The sequence below is a fragment of the Dasypus novemcinctus genome, chromosome 19 (assembly GCF_030445035.2).
Source record: "Dasypus novemcinctus isolate mDasNov1 chromosome 19, mDasNov1.1.hap2, whole genome shotgun sequence".
In the NCBI taxonomy this organism is placed as follows: Eukaryota; Metazoa; Chordata; class Mammalia; order Cingulata; family Dasypodidae; genus Dasypus; species Dasypus novemcinctus.
Window position 1 is genome coordinate 77192509 of NC_080691.1, and position 19852 is coordinate 77212360.

A 19852-nucleotide genomic window follows, 5' to 3' on the forward strand; every position below is an offset into this window, starting at 1 on the left:
GTTATGTTCATTTTTGTGAATAATATCCATGGCTACCACGTGGTCGGTGAGGATGTATATGCTAATTTCACAATGGAAAAGCCACCCTTACCAATGGTTCTGAGGAATCAATTCTTGCCAATGTGGGTCTTCTTCTCAGCAATCTTTTGTTGAAATTGTACATTTTTAAGGTGTTAACACTGAATTTATTCCCTGAGTTGTTTCTTCCTTAAGTTTGCAGCAAGCTAGAGATTTGATAGAATGCCAGGATTTTACAAAAACAAATCAATGCAAATAAACCTCCTTCTATAGTCTTTGGAAATTGACGTTGCTTTGGCTGCTGTTCTCCTTCAGAGTTTTACCTTCCCATCAAGAAGATCACTGAGAGGAAAACATGAAGTGGAAAGCCAAATGGTGGCAGAGTAAGGAGTTCCAAGCATCAGCTTATCCTACAGGACACTTAATAATCATGTAGAGCTATCTAAAGTACCTGTTTGGGGACCCCAGGAGACAAGAAGAGTATCCTGCAACAACCTTGAAAGTATAGAAGGAGGAGACTGCACATCTGCAGAGATTTTTAAGTAGAACCCTCCACACTGCAGAGGCCAGTACCCATGGCACAAGCCAGTTCAGGAGCTATTCCATAGTTGGAGATGGAAATTCCATTTCCCAAAAATGGTGGAGTAAGACAGTGTGGCACTGACCTCAGCTACTATTTAGTAAATTTGGCAGGCTAAAATATAATCCTGAGAACAGCTAAACTTTGAACATGTCCAATTCAGAAAGAAGGTGTAGCCACCATTTTAACTTTCCCTTGGAATGAGGGAAAACAGGGATGATTAAAAATCACAGTGCTGTTAGGAACTGGCTTTTTCCACACAGATGAGATTGCAGATCTAGCCTAAACCCCAGCCCCACCTCAAGCAGGGAGGAAGCTAGGGGACCTGTACTACCTCTCTGGGAAACTGCAAGCAATACTGCTGAGACTGGTGCCCATCCTACACTAGTGGTACAAGCTACCTCAAGAGCTATTCCATGGCTTGAGTTAGAAGCTCCATTTCCCATAAACTAGGGAGGAAGTCATGCTCATCCACCAATTTCAGCTACTGATTGGTGAACTTGGCTGGCTTAAAGTATAATCCTAGGAACAAATAGGGTTTAAAACTGTCCAAGTTGGAAAGAGGCCAGAAGCTGCCATTTTGACTCTGCCCATGGCATGAAGGGAAGTTGGTTCACTGAAAATTACAGTGAAGTGAGGAACTGACTTCTTTCCACCAAAATTGGATGGCATCCCTAGCCTAGGCTCCAGCCCCACCTCCAGCAGGCAAGAAGCTGGTGGACCAGTACCAGGCTCTCCAGGCAACTTCAGGAGCTTTCAGCCAACAATCAATAGTCAAGACACCTAAGGCTGTATTACCACATCCCAATGAAAAGGGAGAGGAGCTGAGTTTCCTCAGCATCTCTTTGCATCTGCAGACATTTTCAGTCCACATGAACTGGTATGTTGAGTGCCTTCAAGTTCATCAGCATCTCTGCCCCCCATTACAATAGGAGGGGCTGGCATTCCCTCAGTCTCTCAGGACAACTGCAGGTGCTTTTGACTGACACAACCTGGACTGCTGGGTATTTGTGTATCTACCCTTAAGCCTAATATGAAAGGAGGGGACTAGTGTTTCCACATCCTTTCCAGGCAATGGCAGGCACTTTCAGTGTACATAGACTGGACTGTTGGATGCCTATGGATCCACCTCCACACACAATAGGATAGGAGGGGTCTGGTGTCTCCACAGTCTCTCTGGGAAATGGTGGGTACATTTGGCCTGTAGGGAATGAACTGTTGAGAGCCTGTGGATCTAACCCCATGCCCTAGTAGGATAGATAAGGGCTGGTATTTCCTCAGGCTCTCCAGACAATGATAGGTACTCTTGGCCTAAAGGGACTAAACTATTGGGCACTCCTATCTCCATACCCACTACCCGATAGGATAGGAGGGAGCACATTCCTTCAGCCACTTTGGGCTTACAGGGACTGAAGTGTTGGGCATTGGAGGTTTAATTCCCACCACCTAAATGGCAGAAGGGACAGTAGTTCCTCAGCCTCTCAGGGCAACTGCAGGCATATGTCCAACCCCACCTCTGGCATGGAGGGGGACTGGTGCTACATAAGTTTACCTGGGCAACTGTGGTCATTTTCGACCAACATAGCATAGATTGCTGCCCACAACTGCAGTTCCATCCCTGCCTCAGATACGGGAGGAAGGGGTGTGAACCTTCATCAGTTTCACTAGGCAACTAGTCTTGTCCTGAACACCTTGGATTATTACACACAGCTACAGTTCTGTCCCTACCGCTGGCAAATGAGAAAGGTGGAAGAAGCTTCATCAATTCCTGGGGCAAGGTGGGCAACTTCAGCCTCCATACCTTACAGCACCAACTAAATCCTCGGTTCCTCCTACACAATCCGAAAGGGAGAAAAGACGAAAAAGGCCTAAACTAAAGGGAGAAACTGCACCCAGAATAAATACTTTAGTAAGTCAGATGTGAAGATACCAACAAAAAATTACAACCCATACCAAGAAACAGATAGATATGGCCCAGTTAAAGAAAAAGGTAAACCTGCATTTGACATAAAGGAGTTGAGACTACTAATCATAGATGTTTAAATAAATCTCCTTAATAAATTCAATGAGATGGCTAAAGAGATTAAGGATACTAAGAAGACACTGGGTGAGCACAAAGAATCATTTGAAAGCATACCTAGAAAAATAGCAGACTATGGGAATCAAAGTTGCAATAAATAAAATTTAAAAATGTTGGAATAATATAATAGTAGATATGAGGAGGCAGAAGAAAGGATTCATGAGCTTTAAGAAAAAGCTTCTGAAAGCAAACAAAAGAACAGATGAAGAATGGAAAAAAATTGAACAGGGTCTTAAGAAACTAAATAACAGCAAGAAATATGCAAATATATGTGTCATGGGTGCCCCAGAAGAAGAAAATGGAAAAGGGGCAGAAGGAAGGTTTGAAGAAATAATGGTTGAAAATGTCTCAACCCTATTGAAGGACCTGGATATCCATGTCCAAGAAGCACACCATACACATGTCTGAATAAATCCAAATACACCAACTCTGAGTTACATACAAATCAGAATATCAAATGCCAAAGACAATGAGAGAATTCTGACATCAGCAAGAGAAAAGCAATGCATAACATATAAGGGATGTCCAATAAGATTAAGTCCAATTTCTCATCAGAAACCACAGAAGCAAGACGACAGTGTTATGACATATTTAAGATACTGTAAGAGAAAAATTGTCAGCCAAAAATGTTGTAGCCAACAAGATTATCTTTCAAAACTGACGGCAAATTTAGAATATTCACAGATAAACAGAAAATGAGAGAGTTTATAACAAAAGACCAGTTTTTCAGGAAATACTAATACCAATCAAAGACACAAACTCATGGAATGGATAACAAAATATAAGCCCTCATATGCTGTCTGCAAGGGACTCACCTTAGACTGAAAGTGAATAGATTGAAAGTGAAGATTTGAAAAAGATATTCCATGCATAGTGTAACCAGAAAAAAGCTGGGGTAGTTATAAACAGACTTTAAAGGAAAACTATCAGAGACAAGGAAGGACATTACCTATTAATAAAAGGGATGATTCAACAAGAAGAAATAACAATCATAAAATGTATACGCACCTAACCAGGCTGCCCCAAGATACATGAGGCAAACACTGACAAAACAGAAGTGAGAAATAGACATCTTTACAATAATAGTTGGAGACTTCAATACACCACTCTCAGCATTGGATAAAATATCTGAGAAGATGATCAATAGGCAGAGACTTGCATAATATGATAAATGGACTAAAATTAATAGACATATACAGAACAATGGACCCAAAAACTGCAGGATATAAATTATATTCAAGTACTCATGGGTCTTTCTCCAGGATAAGCCATATGTTAGGTCACAAGGCAGATCTCATTTGAGTATGTGTGTATAAAAAAATGCAGATCTCAATAAACAAGATCAAAATTATACAAAGCACTTTCTCTGATCATAATGGAGTATAGGTGGAAATCAACAAGAGGCAATAAAAGGGAAAATTCACATTCATATGGAGATTAAATAACACACTCTTAAATAATCAGTGGGTCAAAGAAGAAATTTTAAGAGAAATCAATAAATATCTGAAGATGAATGAGAATGAGAACACTACATATCAGAACCTATGGGAAGCAGCAAAGGCAGTGCTGAAGGGAAAATTGATAGCCTTCAATATGTACATTAAAAAAGAAGAAAGAGCTAAAATCAATGACCTAAATACACAGCTGGGGAATAAGAAAAAAGAAATAGCAGACTAATCCCAAAGCAAGTAGAAGGAATGAAATAACAAAGATCAGAGCAGAAATAAGTGAAATTCAGAACAAACAAACAAACAAACAAACAAAAAACTAGCAGAATTAACAAAACCAAGAGTTGGTTAATCAAGATTAACAAAATTGACAAATCTTTAGCTAGACTAAGAATAAAAGAGAGAGATGATGCCAATAAATGAAATAAAAAATGAAAATGGGAACATTACTACTGAACACACAGAATTAAGAAAGATAATAATAGGATATTATAAACAACTTTATGCCAAAATCTAGACAATGTAGATGAAGTGGAAAAATTCCTAGGAATGTACAAACAACCTACACTGATCCAAGAAGAAATAGAAGACCTCAACAAACCAATTACAAATAAAGAGATTGAAAGAGTCATCAAACAGCCCCAAAAATGAAAAGCCTAGGTCCAGACAATTTCACAGGGAAGTTGTACCAGGCATTCAAAGAAGATTTAATAACAATCTTAGTCAATCTCTTCCAAAAAATTGAACAAGCAGAAATGCTTTCAAACTCATTCTATGAAGCTAATATCATCCTCATAACAAAGACAGATAAAGAGATTACAAAAAAGAAAATTACATGCTCATCTCTGTAATGAATAGAGAAACAAAAATCCTCAATAAAACACTTGATAATCAAATACAACAAAACAATCTATCACGATCAACTGGGTTTTATACCAGGCATGCAAGAATGGTTCAACACAAGAAAATCAATCAGCATGATATATACCACATTAATAAATCAAAGAAGAAAAATTACATGATCTTATCAACTGATGAAGAAAAGGTATCTGACAAATACAGCATCCTTTCTTGATAAAAATAGAACAAGAGATAGGAATTGAAGGAAACTTTCTCAACAATATAAAGGCCATATAAGAAAAATCCAGAGTTAATATTTTATTCAATGGTTAAAGACTGAAAGCTTTCATGTTCAGATCAAGGATAAAACAAGGATGCCCACTGTCATAACTGGTGTTCAATATAGTGCTACATGTTCTAGCTAGAGCAAACAGGAAGAAAAAGAAATAAAAGACATCCAAATCAAAAAGGAAAAAGTAAAATTTTCACTAGTCTCAGATGATATGGTCCTTTATCTAGAAATCACCAAAAAATCTACAACAAAGCGGCCAAAGCAAATAAGTGATTTCAGTGGCGTGTCAGGATACAAGATCAATATTCAAATACCAGTGGTGTGTCTATACAATTTTAATTTACAATATGAGGAAGAAGTCAAGAAAATTATTCCATTTATAACAGCAAGGGTGAGGAGGCGAGGGATGTAGGGAGGGAAGAAGGAAAACACTGTAAGATATACAAGTTGAACAACTTGCCTTCCACTCATACCTTTTAATGGCCCCATCTCACTATGAAGAACCCAAGGCCTAAGTGAGTTCCCCCTCCCCACCTCACTCCAGTCCCACCTTCCCCCACTCCCAACTTCAACCTCATCACTGAATAACCACTCAATTGCTCTCCAGCCCCTTTAGTCCTCTGATTGTTACTAGAATACACCAGGAACTTATTTCCACATGAAAAGTTTTGATGGGATGCTCTTCCCCAGAAATCTGCATGCCTCACTTATTCTTCCTTCAAGTATTGCTCAGGTGACCCTTCTTGGTGATGCCCTCCATGACAACTTTTAAAAACACATTCTCCTCCCCAGCATTCCCCACACCCACTATTTTTGTTCTCACTTTATTTCCATAGCACTTTCACTTTCTCATGTGCTCCAGGGTGAATCCTGCCTATTAATAAGTAGATTGAGGGTGGCGGACTTGGCCCAGTGGTTAGTGCATCCGTCTACCACATGGGAGGTCCGCGGTTCAAACCCCGGGCCTCCTTGACCCATGTGTAGCTGGCCAATGCGCACTGCTGATGCGCACAGGGAGTGCCCTGCCACGCAGGGGTGTCCCTGCGTAATGCTCAAGGAGTGCGCCCCATAAGGAGAGCCACCCAGCGCGAAAGAAAGTGCAGCCTTCCCAGGAATGGTGCCGCACACACGGAGAACTGACACAGCAAGATGACGCAACGAAAAGAAACACAGATTCCCATGCCCCTGACAACAACAGAAGCGGACAAAGAAGATGCAGCAAGTGGACACAGAGAACAGACAACCAGGGTGGGGGAGGAGGGGAGAAAAATAAATAAATAAATAAATCTTAAAAAAAAAAGTAGATTGATAATCTACTTATATGTTATATATATCCCACCACCATCTAGAATATAACCTCCTTCAGGACTGAATTATTTCTGATTTTATTACTGCTCTATTTTCACAAGAGGAATTATGCGTGGCACAAAACAGGCCATCCACAAATACTTGTTAAATAAATGAACATCCCTACAATGCCAAGATTGTCTCTGTCATATAGGGTTACCCCAGGAAGATCAAAGGCAATACACAAAGGTGCACTTAAGAATCACATTAAAATAGTTTTTAAAATATGTATTGAGCACTTAATATGGGTCAGTGTAGCACTTTGATATTGTTTATGAATTGCAAAAATAGATATGGGATTATGTCTGTGAACTGGTCTTTCCCTCTGGGCATATTATATTGTTTTGGATTCAGAGGTTTCACTTTTACTTGATTAAATTATGATTAATGTTTTGATTAGTCTTTGCTGGATGGGGACTCACAGAGAAAATGGCATGGCAGAGGTGGAGTTTGAAGTTTTAATGTTGGAGCCCTGGGAATTAAATACACAGAGAAGCAGATATGTGAGAAAAGAGAAAACGGTTTCTTAGGCATGGCAGACCCCAGGGAAGAGCGATTTCACCTGATAGTTTACAGCTGGCACTGTGGAGACAGCAGTGCAGCTGAGCCCTGAGAAAAATGAGTCCCATAAGAGAGATGAGATTTACCCCAGCCTACAGCTATATTGAAAGAAGCTGAGACCACAGAGCCTTAATAGGAAGAGGAAACCTGATCTCTTGAAGACATTGGCAGCCACCTTGCTCTAACAAATGGCAACAGACTTTGGTGAGGGATGTAACCTATACTTTAAGGCCTGGTAAATGTAAATTTCTATCCCAAATAAATTCCCTTTATAAAAGCCAACAGATTTCTGGTATTTTGCATCAGCACCTATTTGTCTGACAAATACAGCAAGGTACTGTGCTAAGTGTTATACATGAATGATTCCTTTAATGGTCTCTGCTACCCTGTAAGGAGTCATCTTACCCTATTTTTACAGATGGGAAGAACTGAGCTTTAAAATGGTCAGAAGTCAGTGGTCACATGGTGGCCAAAAGAACAGCCCAGACAAGAGTGGGATTCAGGAATGTGTTACCAAACCTCAAGCTCTCAATTTCCAAATTATACTACTTACCCATTCCATAAACTCAGGTCTACAAAATACCACAATAATGTGGTGCATGTCAGCTGCAAGCCAATGGTCTGCCTGGTCTAAGAAGGATTTTTAGAGGTTTCAGCAAAAATAGAGAACCAATGGACTGTATCACTTTTATCTACATGTTTAAACAACTTAACAATAAAGAGGAAGAAGCAGATGACGGTGAGTGGGAAAATTCTATTTTTTATTGACAGATTAACATGCAATACACAAAGATGCCTTGCATCAGATCAGCTTTTATAAATCTTGCTTGATTTTGATAAGTATTTGTCAGGAGATTATTTGAAGTTTTGCTTTGACAACTATGCAAAGTGCAAATACCACCTTACAATCTATGTGCAGTTCACACCCCTTGATCATGAGTTGAGTTCATGTAGGGTTTGTAGGATGAACTACAACACACATGAACAGAAGGTCATTGCCGCCATGTGGAGGTGCTAAGAGAATGACTGGAGGCAGTGCCTTAACATCTCCAAGGGACAATTCTAGGTCCACTTCAACCACAGACACTTGGACACCGAGAATCCAGATGGAAGCTATTAAGGATTAAGATCCTTATGCTAATTCTTACAAGGCAATTTCTTTAAATATATTTCATCAAATTCTACTTGTCCCATTAAAGTAAAATAATGATTTTTAAAATAATTTGACAAAGAGCCAGAAATATCAAGTAGCTTAAATGAATTTAACTATACAGAGTGGTTAGAAAGGAGCCATTAAATAGTTCACTTTTTGAAGAGATTATTTATGTTATCCTCTCAGACAATAACTGTCTATTCAGACAACTGCTAGCTACTAGTAATAAAAGTGTATCATAACAATGTGGGATCATGCTTTTCACTTCATTTTCAACATCTAAACACACATGCCATCTCAACTGAGAAAAATGCTAGGACTAAACTATGAGAAGAAAATATCCAAAAAATAAAGAGCTGTTAAGTGTTCCCTTTTTAAGCTGACCATGTGCTTGATACTGTGATATGCATCAGAGACACAGAAAGGAAAAAGAACCGATTGCTACCCTGGGGAAATCTGAAATCCTCATGGAGGAAACAGACTTAGTAATCCACTATTACTTGATAAACTTGTAAGTTCCACACAGAGAGAAGCAGAGGACACAGAGGGAGAGACCAACTCTCCCTGGACAGTCAGGAAAAGGTACCATTTCATCCACTCTAAAATAATAAGGGGATTTTCTCAGAATGAGAAAGAGGTGAGAGGAACAGCTGAAATATTTATGAAGCAGAAATTGAGAATCATAACCCACACAAATCAGATTACCTTCTTGTTGAAAAGAAATTCCTTGGCAGTAAGTGGAAGAAATAAAATAAATATGAAACATCATGACTGACATCCACAGTGTTTCTCAACACCCGCTCAGGTCCTCAGTAAAATGTCTGAACACTGGGTATGTCATGATAGTAACCTAAACAGGTGAGCATAAATTATTTGGAAATAGAACATGAAACATAAGCTCTTGTCTAAGAAAATGAACTGTCCATTGAGAATTCAAATTGGCTTTCCATAGTAACTCACCTTGGACATATTTAAAAGCTTCCTATTTGGAGCCTTTCCCCAACCATGGATGAGTAAATACGCTAACCAAATTTGTTACATTTACAAAATGAATAGAGAGTATTTTTCCATGTATTAATTTACACATCTATAATGTGAGGCTTTTCTTACTAAACCTATGACATCTTCAATGGCAGATTTTAATTGGATTTTATTCGGGTTGCCAGAAGCCATTGTGAAGGCCAGCTTCCTGGACCTATAACCTGTGCATATGCACAGGGACCCATTGTCAGAAGGGCTCTGTTTTGTTTAATGCTCTGTTCTTGGCATTCTAAAATTCTTAACCATTTTTCTTTAACTTGTGTTTTGTAAGGGAGTCCAAGAGGGCAGTGGAGAAGAGAAGGCACAATATGCATATCTACCATTACTTGCTACCCCCATTAACCTGTTGTATTCACAACATCCCATCAGCAGAAAATTACAGTCAAACTATGATGGATGGGTGTTCAGCTAGACTCACTGTGTGTACAAAGATACATGTTACCTCTATGAGTAAAGGGGATGCTATCACTCGAAGGAGCCACCCTTTCCTTTCAAACTAGGGTTTATTTCCAAGATCAAAGGAAGAAAATTACCTTCTAAAAACACAAAACCACCAAGGAACCTATCATATCCTTTCTTACATATGTTCCTTTCTGTTAGCCAACTACTTACAGGGTAATGATAGAAGGACAGGGAAAGATAGGGCAACTAATAGTTCCTTTCCTTAAGTCTTTACATATTTATCACTAAGCAAAAGGTAGAGTATATTGGGCAAATGTGCACATATCAAAAAGAAAATAAAAACAATCATTTTAGTTTTGTGCAGGACTTTAACTATTCTACTAAGTTTATACATGCACAATGAAAGAGTTTGAAATACAAATTTTGTAGTATGATTACATGCAAATGAAATGCTCTTAAATTCTTGCATTTAAAAGTGACTGCACAATAAAAAAGAAGAGTAAAATTCATGTTAATCATTTAAATTTTTAACTTTTTCTTTACTTAGAATGGAATTAAGTAGTAAGCAAAAATACCGTGAAAAGAAGAGATACGGTAGGAGAAATGAAAATTTTTTTATATTTTTGTATCATTATTGACACCTTTTATCCTGCTTTTAGAACAAAGGTTCTAAAACCCTTCATTTCTACTGGGTCCTGTAATTAAGCAGGTGGTCTTAGGTGGATTTGTGGTTTTCAATATATAGAGAAATCAATATGTATGTAATTGTCTTTGTATATAGAGATATATAAATACAGTATATATACAGGTATATATATATAAATACAGTATAAATATTCATATACTCCTTAGCTCTGTCCACTGAGAAGACCTGTAAGCAGTGACAACCCAATAGCAATGAGCTTCCTAGCACCCAGATCTTGGTTTCTTTTTTTTTCCCTTCTTCTTCCTTCTAATGCTTCGCTTTTTATCTTATTTTATTTTTATTTTTTAATAATGAAATTTATAGAGAAGTGTTAGATTATAGAAGTTACATCAAAAGTGCAGAGAATTCCCATATAATGCCCAAACACTTATATAATTTCCTCTATTATTAACATCTCATATTAGTGAAGTACATTTGTTATAACGGATAAACCAATATTGAAGCATTGCTAGTAACCAAGTCCTATAGTTTACATTATGGTTTTCACTTTGTGCTGTACAGTTTTGTAGTTGTACAGGGCATTCTCAAGGCATTAGAATTGTTCTGTATGATACTGTAGTAACAGATACAGGACACTGTACATTTGTCCAAGCCTATGAACTGAGTCTTCTGCCACCACACATGATGCTACAGCCATTCCCCAGACAAGGGGTGCCTTGCTCTCTTACTCACCATCTCTCCCAGTCTATCTTCCTTCCTTCTGTCTGCTGTAAAGTTCCACCTGCTCATAAATCCAATCTCATCTTATCCTTTTTACTCCTCTTGCACACAGGCTGGGCAGTGGGAATGAAATAATGCTTTTGTCCAAACAGGACATATTGTGTCACAATTATTTTAACTAATAAATAAAATGGTGAAAATCCTTTCACATAGAAGAAATTTTACCATTAGCTTCAACAAAAATATAAGTACCTGCCATAGTGATATGCCAGCAGAATGCTTATTGGTTGTGTTTTTTGTTTTTGTTTTTGTTTTTTACCATATATACAACCTAAAACTTCCCCTTTTCATCACATTCAAATGTATAACAGTGCTGTTAATTAAATTTGCTATATTATGCTACCATCACTACCATCTATTACCAAAATTTTCCATCTTCCCAAATAGACACCTTTACATTATAAGCCTTAACTCTATATTCCCTACATCCTCCTCATCTCCTGGTAACCTGTATTCTAAATTCATCCTCTGTGAGTTTGAAAAATGACTGTTTTTGTTTTTTTTTTACAGGAAAATGTATTGAAAAAGAAAGCACCTTCAAGCTTGTTCAAGAGGCATTATCTAAAACATTCCTCAATCTCATCCCCCAGGACACCCAAATTACAAAGTAAAGACAACAAATAAAAGATTAAAGACTATGGTCAATGTATTTGCTTTAAGGTTAATCTATATTAAGACAGAGGTAATAACCTGCTAATATCTTAGTTATATTTGAATGGAAGACACCTACATTTCTTGCAAAACTCAAAAGGTAGGAAAAATTATACAATGAAAAGTCTCCTTTTCACCCTGGCTTCATTTCCTAGAAATATTCAAGTGATAGTCTATACCTAAGCAAGTTTTGATAGTTTGATATGTGAGCTGCTATGCTAAAGAATGGGCATATAGACTTATTTAATTCTCAAGAGACCATAAGACAAAGGTAGTATTATCATTATCCCCAAATTACATATGAAGAGACCTGCTTGAGGACTGACATGAACAAGCAGCTTTCCAAAAGTCTTATAGCTAATAAGAAATAAAAGTCCAGGTTCTCAAACCTCCCCAAGTTTCTTGTTTAAGAGGGAGACAGCCCACATTCTCAAACCTCTCCCTCCACACATACCACCTCTAAAGATGATTCCATGGGCCATGGGTATAATGGGGGTGACTCATAAAACAATTATTCCTTTTTCCAAAGTCTTGGATGATAATTTCACTATTTTTAATCATCATAAAAACTTGAAGAGTGGTTATAACTTTTCTTTTCTGCTAGAATTTATTTGATTCCAAGACCCTGATCAGAAAGGCACCTGTCAAAGGTAACATTCTTCCTAAGGGCACTTGGGACTTACAAGAAGCCATTTTATGGTGGCTCTGAGAATCTAATGCTCTGAAGCCCCCTACCTCACCTACCATCAAATCCTTGTCCTCACCCAGCACCAGGACATCCCCAGTCAGCAGGAACCCCTCAGGGATTCTGTGTTGATTGGCATGGAGATGAAAAACTGACAAGGTTCCAACAAATAGATGTGTCATTACCCAACCCTGAAATGAAAATACTCTAATTTGTCTATGAGTTATTTAAGAAAGTATTAACCCTTTACTACTGACAATTCCTTAAAAGCTCAGTCATTACCACCTATGTTCTCCCATTGAAGAAGTTGACAGACTGCAAGACTGTTATAGAAAATAGTGAAAAATGACTGGGTGCCTGAGAAAAATAGACTATTTCTAAGAAAAATGAGGAGCTATAATTGAGGTGAAATATCTGTGCAAAAGGTTTTAGAATAATAGTTTCTATATAAATTTCATAGAATTTGAAATACCAAAAACCCTGCTACTATGAAATTCTTACTACTTCAGATTCTTGACTACTTCTGCCCTGTAGTTTGCTCTTCAGAAGGCCCTTTACTGGAAATCATCATACAAAATATTTAAAAGTTTAAAAAAACTTTTCACATAGAAGAGTATCCTTGTATCCTTGTAAAGATCCACCCACAGTTATGTGAATTACTTAAATATACCTACAAACTATATTCTATTTTTCTTAGGTATAAAAATGTATCTTTAATACCCATTATTTTAAATAAAATGTATAAGTTAAAAAAAAGGCCACAGCTAAACAGAGCAAGTTTACTGAAGGCCCTGCATTTCACCTGGGCCCTACACCCCCATTCATGCTGCTCACAGCAACATCTAAGTACCAAACTAATACATATGAGTATTCCACCTTACAGCAAAAGGTCAGAACTTCATAATAGAGTTCACCCATGTAGATGTAATCTCACAACCTTCCTCTTTCCCCCAATTTCCAGTAAGCCTATTATCCAGTCTTTAGCTCTCTGAGACAGTTTGCATTGCTTAATTCATATTAGAGAGGTCATGTAGTATATATCCTTTAAGGCCTGGCTTGCTTCACTCAACATGAGGTCCTCAAGATTCATCCATGTTATTCCATGTATTAGTACTGTATTCCTTCTTATAGCTGAGTAGTATTCCATTGTATGTATATACAACATTTTGTTTATCCATTCATCTGTTGATGGGCATTTTGGTTAATTCCAACTTTGGGTGATAGTGAATAATGCCGCTATGAACACTGGTGGGCATGTATTGGTTTGCGTCCTTGTTTTCAGTTCTTCTGGGTATATAACCAGCAGTGCAACTGCTGGGTCATATGCCAAATCTATACCTAGTTTTTTGAGGAACCGCCAAATTGTCCTCCAGAATGACTAGATCATCTGTACTCCCACCAGCAGTGGATGAGTATGCAAAAGAATGAAAAAACCACACCATGGAGCCTAGAATGCCTACAACTGAAAGCAGGAGGATTGCATCCAGTATCCATGTGGAATCTAAACCCCCTCTTGACATAGATGTGGAATGGACACAACCAAGCCAAGACCCACAGGAAGGAGGAATACAGCAAAGATCAGAGTGGACTTAATGATATCCTATTCATGAACTATTGTGGTTAATAATCAAGAAAATGTGGCATTGGTGTGGAAAAAGTGGCCATGGTGCCTGCTGGGTGCGGGGAATGGGAGGAAGAAATGAGATGTGGAGGCATTTTCGGGACTTGGAGTTGTCCTGGGTGGTGCTCCAGGGACAACTGCCGGACATTGTATGTCCTCCCATGGCCCACTGGATGGAACATGGGAGAGTGTGGGCTATGGTGTGGACCACAGGCCATGGGGTGCAGCGATGCCCAGAGATGTACTCACCAGATGCAATGGATGTGTCATGATAATGGGGGAGAGTGTTACTGTGGGGGGAATGGTGGGGTGGGGCTGGTGGGGGTGAATGGGGACCTCATATTTTTTGGATGTAATATTTTTTTAATAAATGAATAAATTGAGTAGAATTTGGAAAAAAAAACATTTCTTCAAAAACCAATTATCTGTGAAATTTTCTATCAGTGAGTGTTCAATTAAAGAAAGAATATATGAGATAAGAATACAGGGAAAGACTAGAAAATAAAGCTATTTTCTGAAAACTTTTTGAATATTAAATATTCTACAATGTAAGTATTAAATTATATTGATATTTAAAAAAAAAAAAAGAATGAAAGAGGATGACCATCTCACACCTTATATAAAAATCAACTCAAGATGGATCAAAGATCTAAATATAAGCACCAAGACCATAAAGGCCTTGGACAACAATGTAGGGAAGCATCTACATAAACTTGTAATAGAAAATGCATTCATGAACTTCACAAAGCAAGAGCAGCAAAGGGAAAAAATAGAGAAATGGGACCTCCTCAAAATTAAAGTCCTTTGCACCTTAAAGGAGTTTACCAAGAAAGTGAAAAGACAGCCTACGCAATGGGAGAAAATATTTGGTAACCATATATCTGATAGGAGACTAATATCCAGCATATATAAAGAAATCCTGTATCTTGAAAATAAAAAGACAACCCATTTAAAAAATAGGTAAGAGAATTAAACAGATACTTCTCTAAAGAAGAAATACAAATGGCTAAAAAGCAGATGAAAAGATGCTCAACATGACTAGCTATTAGGGAAATGGGAATCAAAACTACAATGAGGTACCATCTTACACCCATTAGACTGGTGGCTATTAAAAAAAAAGAAGACTACAAGTGTTGGAGACGATGTGGAGGAATGGAAATCCTCATCTACTGCTGGTGGGAATGCAGAAGGATCCAGCCATTCTGGAGGACAGTTTGGTGGTTCCTCAAAACACTGGATATAGATTTGAATATGGAATAGCAACAATCCCCTAAATGTAAGGGCAGACATCAGTGAAGAAGGATGGTCCCATGATGTGCCCTTGATACTGATGACTATGCTTATGAGCCAGTGGGCTTGAAATTTCGACTAGGCCTTACCCTGCAGAGTGCCTAAGAGTTAGCTCCTGAAAGCCTCCATATTGCTCAAATGTGGCCACTCTCTATGCCAAACTCAGCATGTAAATGCATTATCTTACCCCCAGCATGGCACATGACTCCCACGGATGAGCCTCCCTGGTGCCAAGGGATTACCACCAATCACCAGCTAGTGATGCAACTAGAAAAAGACCTTGAATAAAAGGGGGAAATGGTAAAGACAAATGTATTTATATGGCTGAGACTTCAAAATGAGTTGGGAGGTCATCGGAGGGGTTGTGCTTATGCATGTCTCAGCAAGATTCCAGAGACAGCCTAAGTAGATACAACCCCAGGTACTGGTGCTCCTGAGGTCTATGGAGACACATGGGTTCTGTGGTCATGGCAGATGGCTCTGGAGTTCAGTGCCTTTCCAGTGGGTTGTATTTTGGAATTTGTGCTCCTGAGTGTGAAGGAGCTGGACTCAGATGTTATCATTCTACACATGCCTCTTTTGTCACTTTTACTGAACATATGGTTGGTCCTAGGTTTTGTATATATTCAGGAGATTGAATCTCTGGATTGGCCATGTGCCAGTTGGGCCCTGAGCCTCAGGACATTTGTAACACCTACTCTTCAGTTCATTGGAATTATCCAGGTCAGCTAACAGGAAGATGAAGAAGGACAAACACCACACCAGGGAACTGAGTGTCCACAACTGCAAACAGGAGAATTATATCCATCAGCCATGTGGGATCTAAGCCCCCTGTCAATTTAGAGGTGGAGTGGACATTACTGTCTCAGTGTTCACAGGATGGAGGAATAAAATATGGATTAGTGTGGACTTACTGGTATTCTACTACAGAACTATTGTGACTCTAGCAATGGAAGAAATTCTATCACTGAGGTGGAGACAGTGGCCACAGTAGTTGCTGAGGGCAGGGAGGGGGAAGAAAAGGTGTGATGTGGTGATATTTTGGGGAGTTGGAGTTGTCCTGAGTGATATTGCAAGGGCAGATGCAGGGTAGTATATATTCTCCCATAATCCACTGAATGGACTGGGGGAGACTGTAAACTACAATGTAAACTAAAACCCATGCAGTGTAGCAGTGCCATTGATGAAAGAGGTTGTCGATTTGGGAGGAGTTCGGGGGGGGGGGGCCCTTTGGGTATATGGGAACCTCTTATATTTTTTAATGTAACATTTTTTGTGATCTATGTATGTCTGAAAAAAAGAAAATTAAATTTTAAAAATTTATTTTAAAAAGGTCAGTTTAAAATTCTACAGAGGGATAGTCTGCTCCATTTGTCCTTCCTGAGAAACTACTCTCCAGTCATCAGCCGAACAAGCCTTTCATACAACAGACGTAACAGTCTATGCTTCTGTGAGTTACAAACACTGAGATCTTTATTTAAAGGTTGTCAGTACATTATATTATTTGCAAGGAATGTTCATCTGTGCGCTCAAATAAGCACAAGATGACCAATGCTTGGAAGAAACAAAATGTACATACATTGCAGCTTGGTGCAAACATCACCTCTGGATGAGAGGTTTTGTTGACAGGCCTCAGAGCAAGGCCTACCTGGGAGTAGGAACATAGGTGGCACACAGTTGTTTTCTGAGCTAGAGCATGCCCTATCCACAACAGAGCAAAGCAACTGCCTAGAGAGGCCTGTTACAAAACCACAAGACAGGGGAAGAGCTGAAAGGCCCTGTTAAATGGCTGTACTATGGACAAGTCCAACAGAAAGTTCTGTTTCTGCTACCTCCAACACTGGCTGCCCTCCCCAAGTGATTTAACTCCAGGTACCAATTGAGCAATTCCAGCCACTGTGCTGGGGCAGTGGGCTCAAGAATGACTTCTGTCTTTAGGTTAATTATGAGGAGTCAAAACTCTGCAATATAAACTGGATATTTTGTGGAATATTTGGGCTGTCCCACTGCATCTTGGCTAGATTTCTCCATTCCACAAATATTTGTTGGGTGTCTACCATATGCCCCACACTTTTCTAGGTACGGAGGAGGAAAAAGGACCCAGACCCCAGTGATGGACACTAAGAGGGAAATGTCCATTTGGGAGAGTTGAGGTTGTGCAGCACAGAAACATGCCACAAGTTACTAAGATCTTTAGAGCCCTGTGGACAGCAAGAGCCGGGTGCCATGCTGCGTGCATCACAGAGTTCAAATATTAAGTCCTCTATTATTGAGGCTCTGGGGAGGGAACTGGCCATCTCAGGCCAGGGAAGGGATCCCCAGCACAGGTGGAAAGCTGCCCCGTACACTGCGAGGAAAAAGGGGGTGCAGGAGCATCGTTCTGGCCCATGAAGCACATGCACAGCCAAGGCTGCAGGGCCTGTGTCCCGAGAGCTGGAGGGGTAAGAAAAGCACACACCTAGGCTTCCCGCCCGACACGTGAGGCCCCACACGGCACCTACCACTTGGGCGACCATAAGGCGGCCGAGCATGCTGCACAGGAAGTCAGGGTCGGCTTGGTGGTGCGCTAGGAAGGACGGCTGGAACCCGAGATCACGCAGGTGTCTGAGGCTTTGCCCTGGGAGCCTCCAACTCCTCACAGCTTCACTTGCTGCCTCTCGGCTCGGGCCACCTCGTAGGCTCCCGGTGCCAGGAGCGGGCGGGCTCAGCGGGGCCCTGGCACCGCCGTCGCAGCCTGACTGACCCCCGCTGCCGCCCCGCTACCGGAGCTGCTTTGCCAGCCGACTCCCTCAGAAGACCTCAGCTTAGTTTGTCCGGACGTGGCTCCCGCCGCCTCAGCAACGGAAGGGAAGGAGGCAGGAGTGGGCGGGTCAGCCGGAAGGGGAGGTGCCAGCGCCCGCCTGCTCGCCGCTCCGCAGCGTCGGAAGCTCGGAGCCGTCGTGGGGGCGGGACGCTCCTCGGGGCCTCGGGGTGTGAAGGGAAAAGGGCAGGGACCGTCCTTTTGTCCCCATCCCAGGCCCGTCGCACCCGCGCTGCCAGGCAGGAGCTGAGCTGCACCTCCACTTCTGGTGGTCCTTATATGGGCTAGCAGAAGTTAGGGGGCTGGGAAGGAATGGGATCTGAGTTGGGGGGAGCTGGAGGTGAACCCAGGGGACACAGTATCTTCTGTGGAGGCCCAAGAATATCTGGGCTCCTTCACTGGGCACCTTACAACAAACCAGTTCTAGAGGTTGAGCCTGGGCAGGAGTAGGAGAGGGATGAGGTGTAAGGATGAGAGTGGATCGCTTAGAACAGGGCGTGCATGACAGCTATACTGTAAATATATGTGAATAACATCCAAATTAGTGAATCTGCCAGCATGACTGAGGAGGGGCACTGACACACAGTGACATTTAGTGATTAATGTTAGTTTCCTCTTTTAGCTAAAAAGGTTTTCCTATCTCTGTCTAAGCATTAAGTCAGGTTAAACACAAATTTTATGCTGAAGGGCATTAATTAGGGACCAATTTGCGAATCAAGTGTGAAGGCTAATTATAAGCTTAATAAAACACTGGCTTTCTAAGAATTGTTGCTTTGATGTTGAGTCCTTGCACACCTCAAAGACAAGTTTCCCAAGCTTTAGGCTCTGAGCCAGGCATTTGAAGAAGTCTTTATTATCATTCCTTGTAGCAGTTTAATATTATTGATGAATTCCAAAAAGAAATATTGGATTATACTTGTAATCTGATCTGTACCTGAGCATGATTGAGTTATGATTAGGACACTGCATGGCAATGCATAAAAGGCATGGCAAAGAACAGAGCTGAAGGTTTCTGATGTGGGAGTTTTGATGTTGGAGTTTGATGCTGAAGACTTAAGCTGGAGCCCCGGGAAGTCAGCTTGCAGAGGAAAGAGAAGCCAGCCCCAGGAAAAAAAGAACCTTAACCCAAAGAAAAGCAAGCCTCAGGAACATAGGAACCCAGAAAGCCTGAACCCTCACAGACGTCGGCAGCTGTCTCGCAACAAATAGACTTTGGTGAGGGAAGTAACTTAGGCTTTATGGCCTGGTATCTATAAACTCCTACCCCAAATAAATTCCCTTTATAAAAATCAACCAATTTCTGGTATTTTGGATCAGCACCCCTTTGGCTGACTAATACATTCCCCATTTACAGATGAGGGGAAGAAGTCTCCAGAGCAGAAGTGGCTTGTCCAAGGAAACACAAATTGGTGTTTCCTAGAATCTAGGTTCCAACATTTTTCACTATACATTGTTTTCTAATATATAATTCAGATGGGCTTGTGAAGCTAGATGTGGTAAATATTAAAACCAAGGAGGTTTCAATGTAAAGGGTTTCTCACTGTTAACTTATCAAAGATGGGAAAGATAATGATGCTAATTAATACTTTATTCAACCAACAAATATTTATTGGGCAC

The 19852-nt window shown here is 40.1% G+C and overlaps 1 protein-coding gene across 3 annotated transcripts in view; it reads right to left on the reverse strand.

Annotated features, from left to right (window-relative positions):
- LOC101432823 (zinc finger protein 596-like) overlaps window positions 1-18302 on the reverse strand; it is a 134473-nt gene extending 116171 nt beyond the window's left edge. Inside the window, exon 1 of one of the 3 annotated variants that reach the window (XM_058281974.2) lies at window positions 17937-18302. The gene's annotated coding sequence lies outside the window, so the exon portion shown is untranslated. The remainder of the gene's footprint in view (window positions 1-17936) is intronic. The other 2 variants (XM_058281973.2, XM_071209985.1) reach the window with 2 other exon arrangements.
- Between the last annotated feature and the right edge of the window lie 1550 nt (window positions 18303-19852).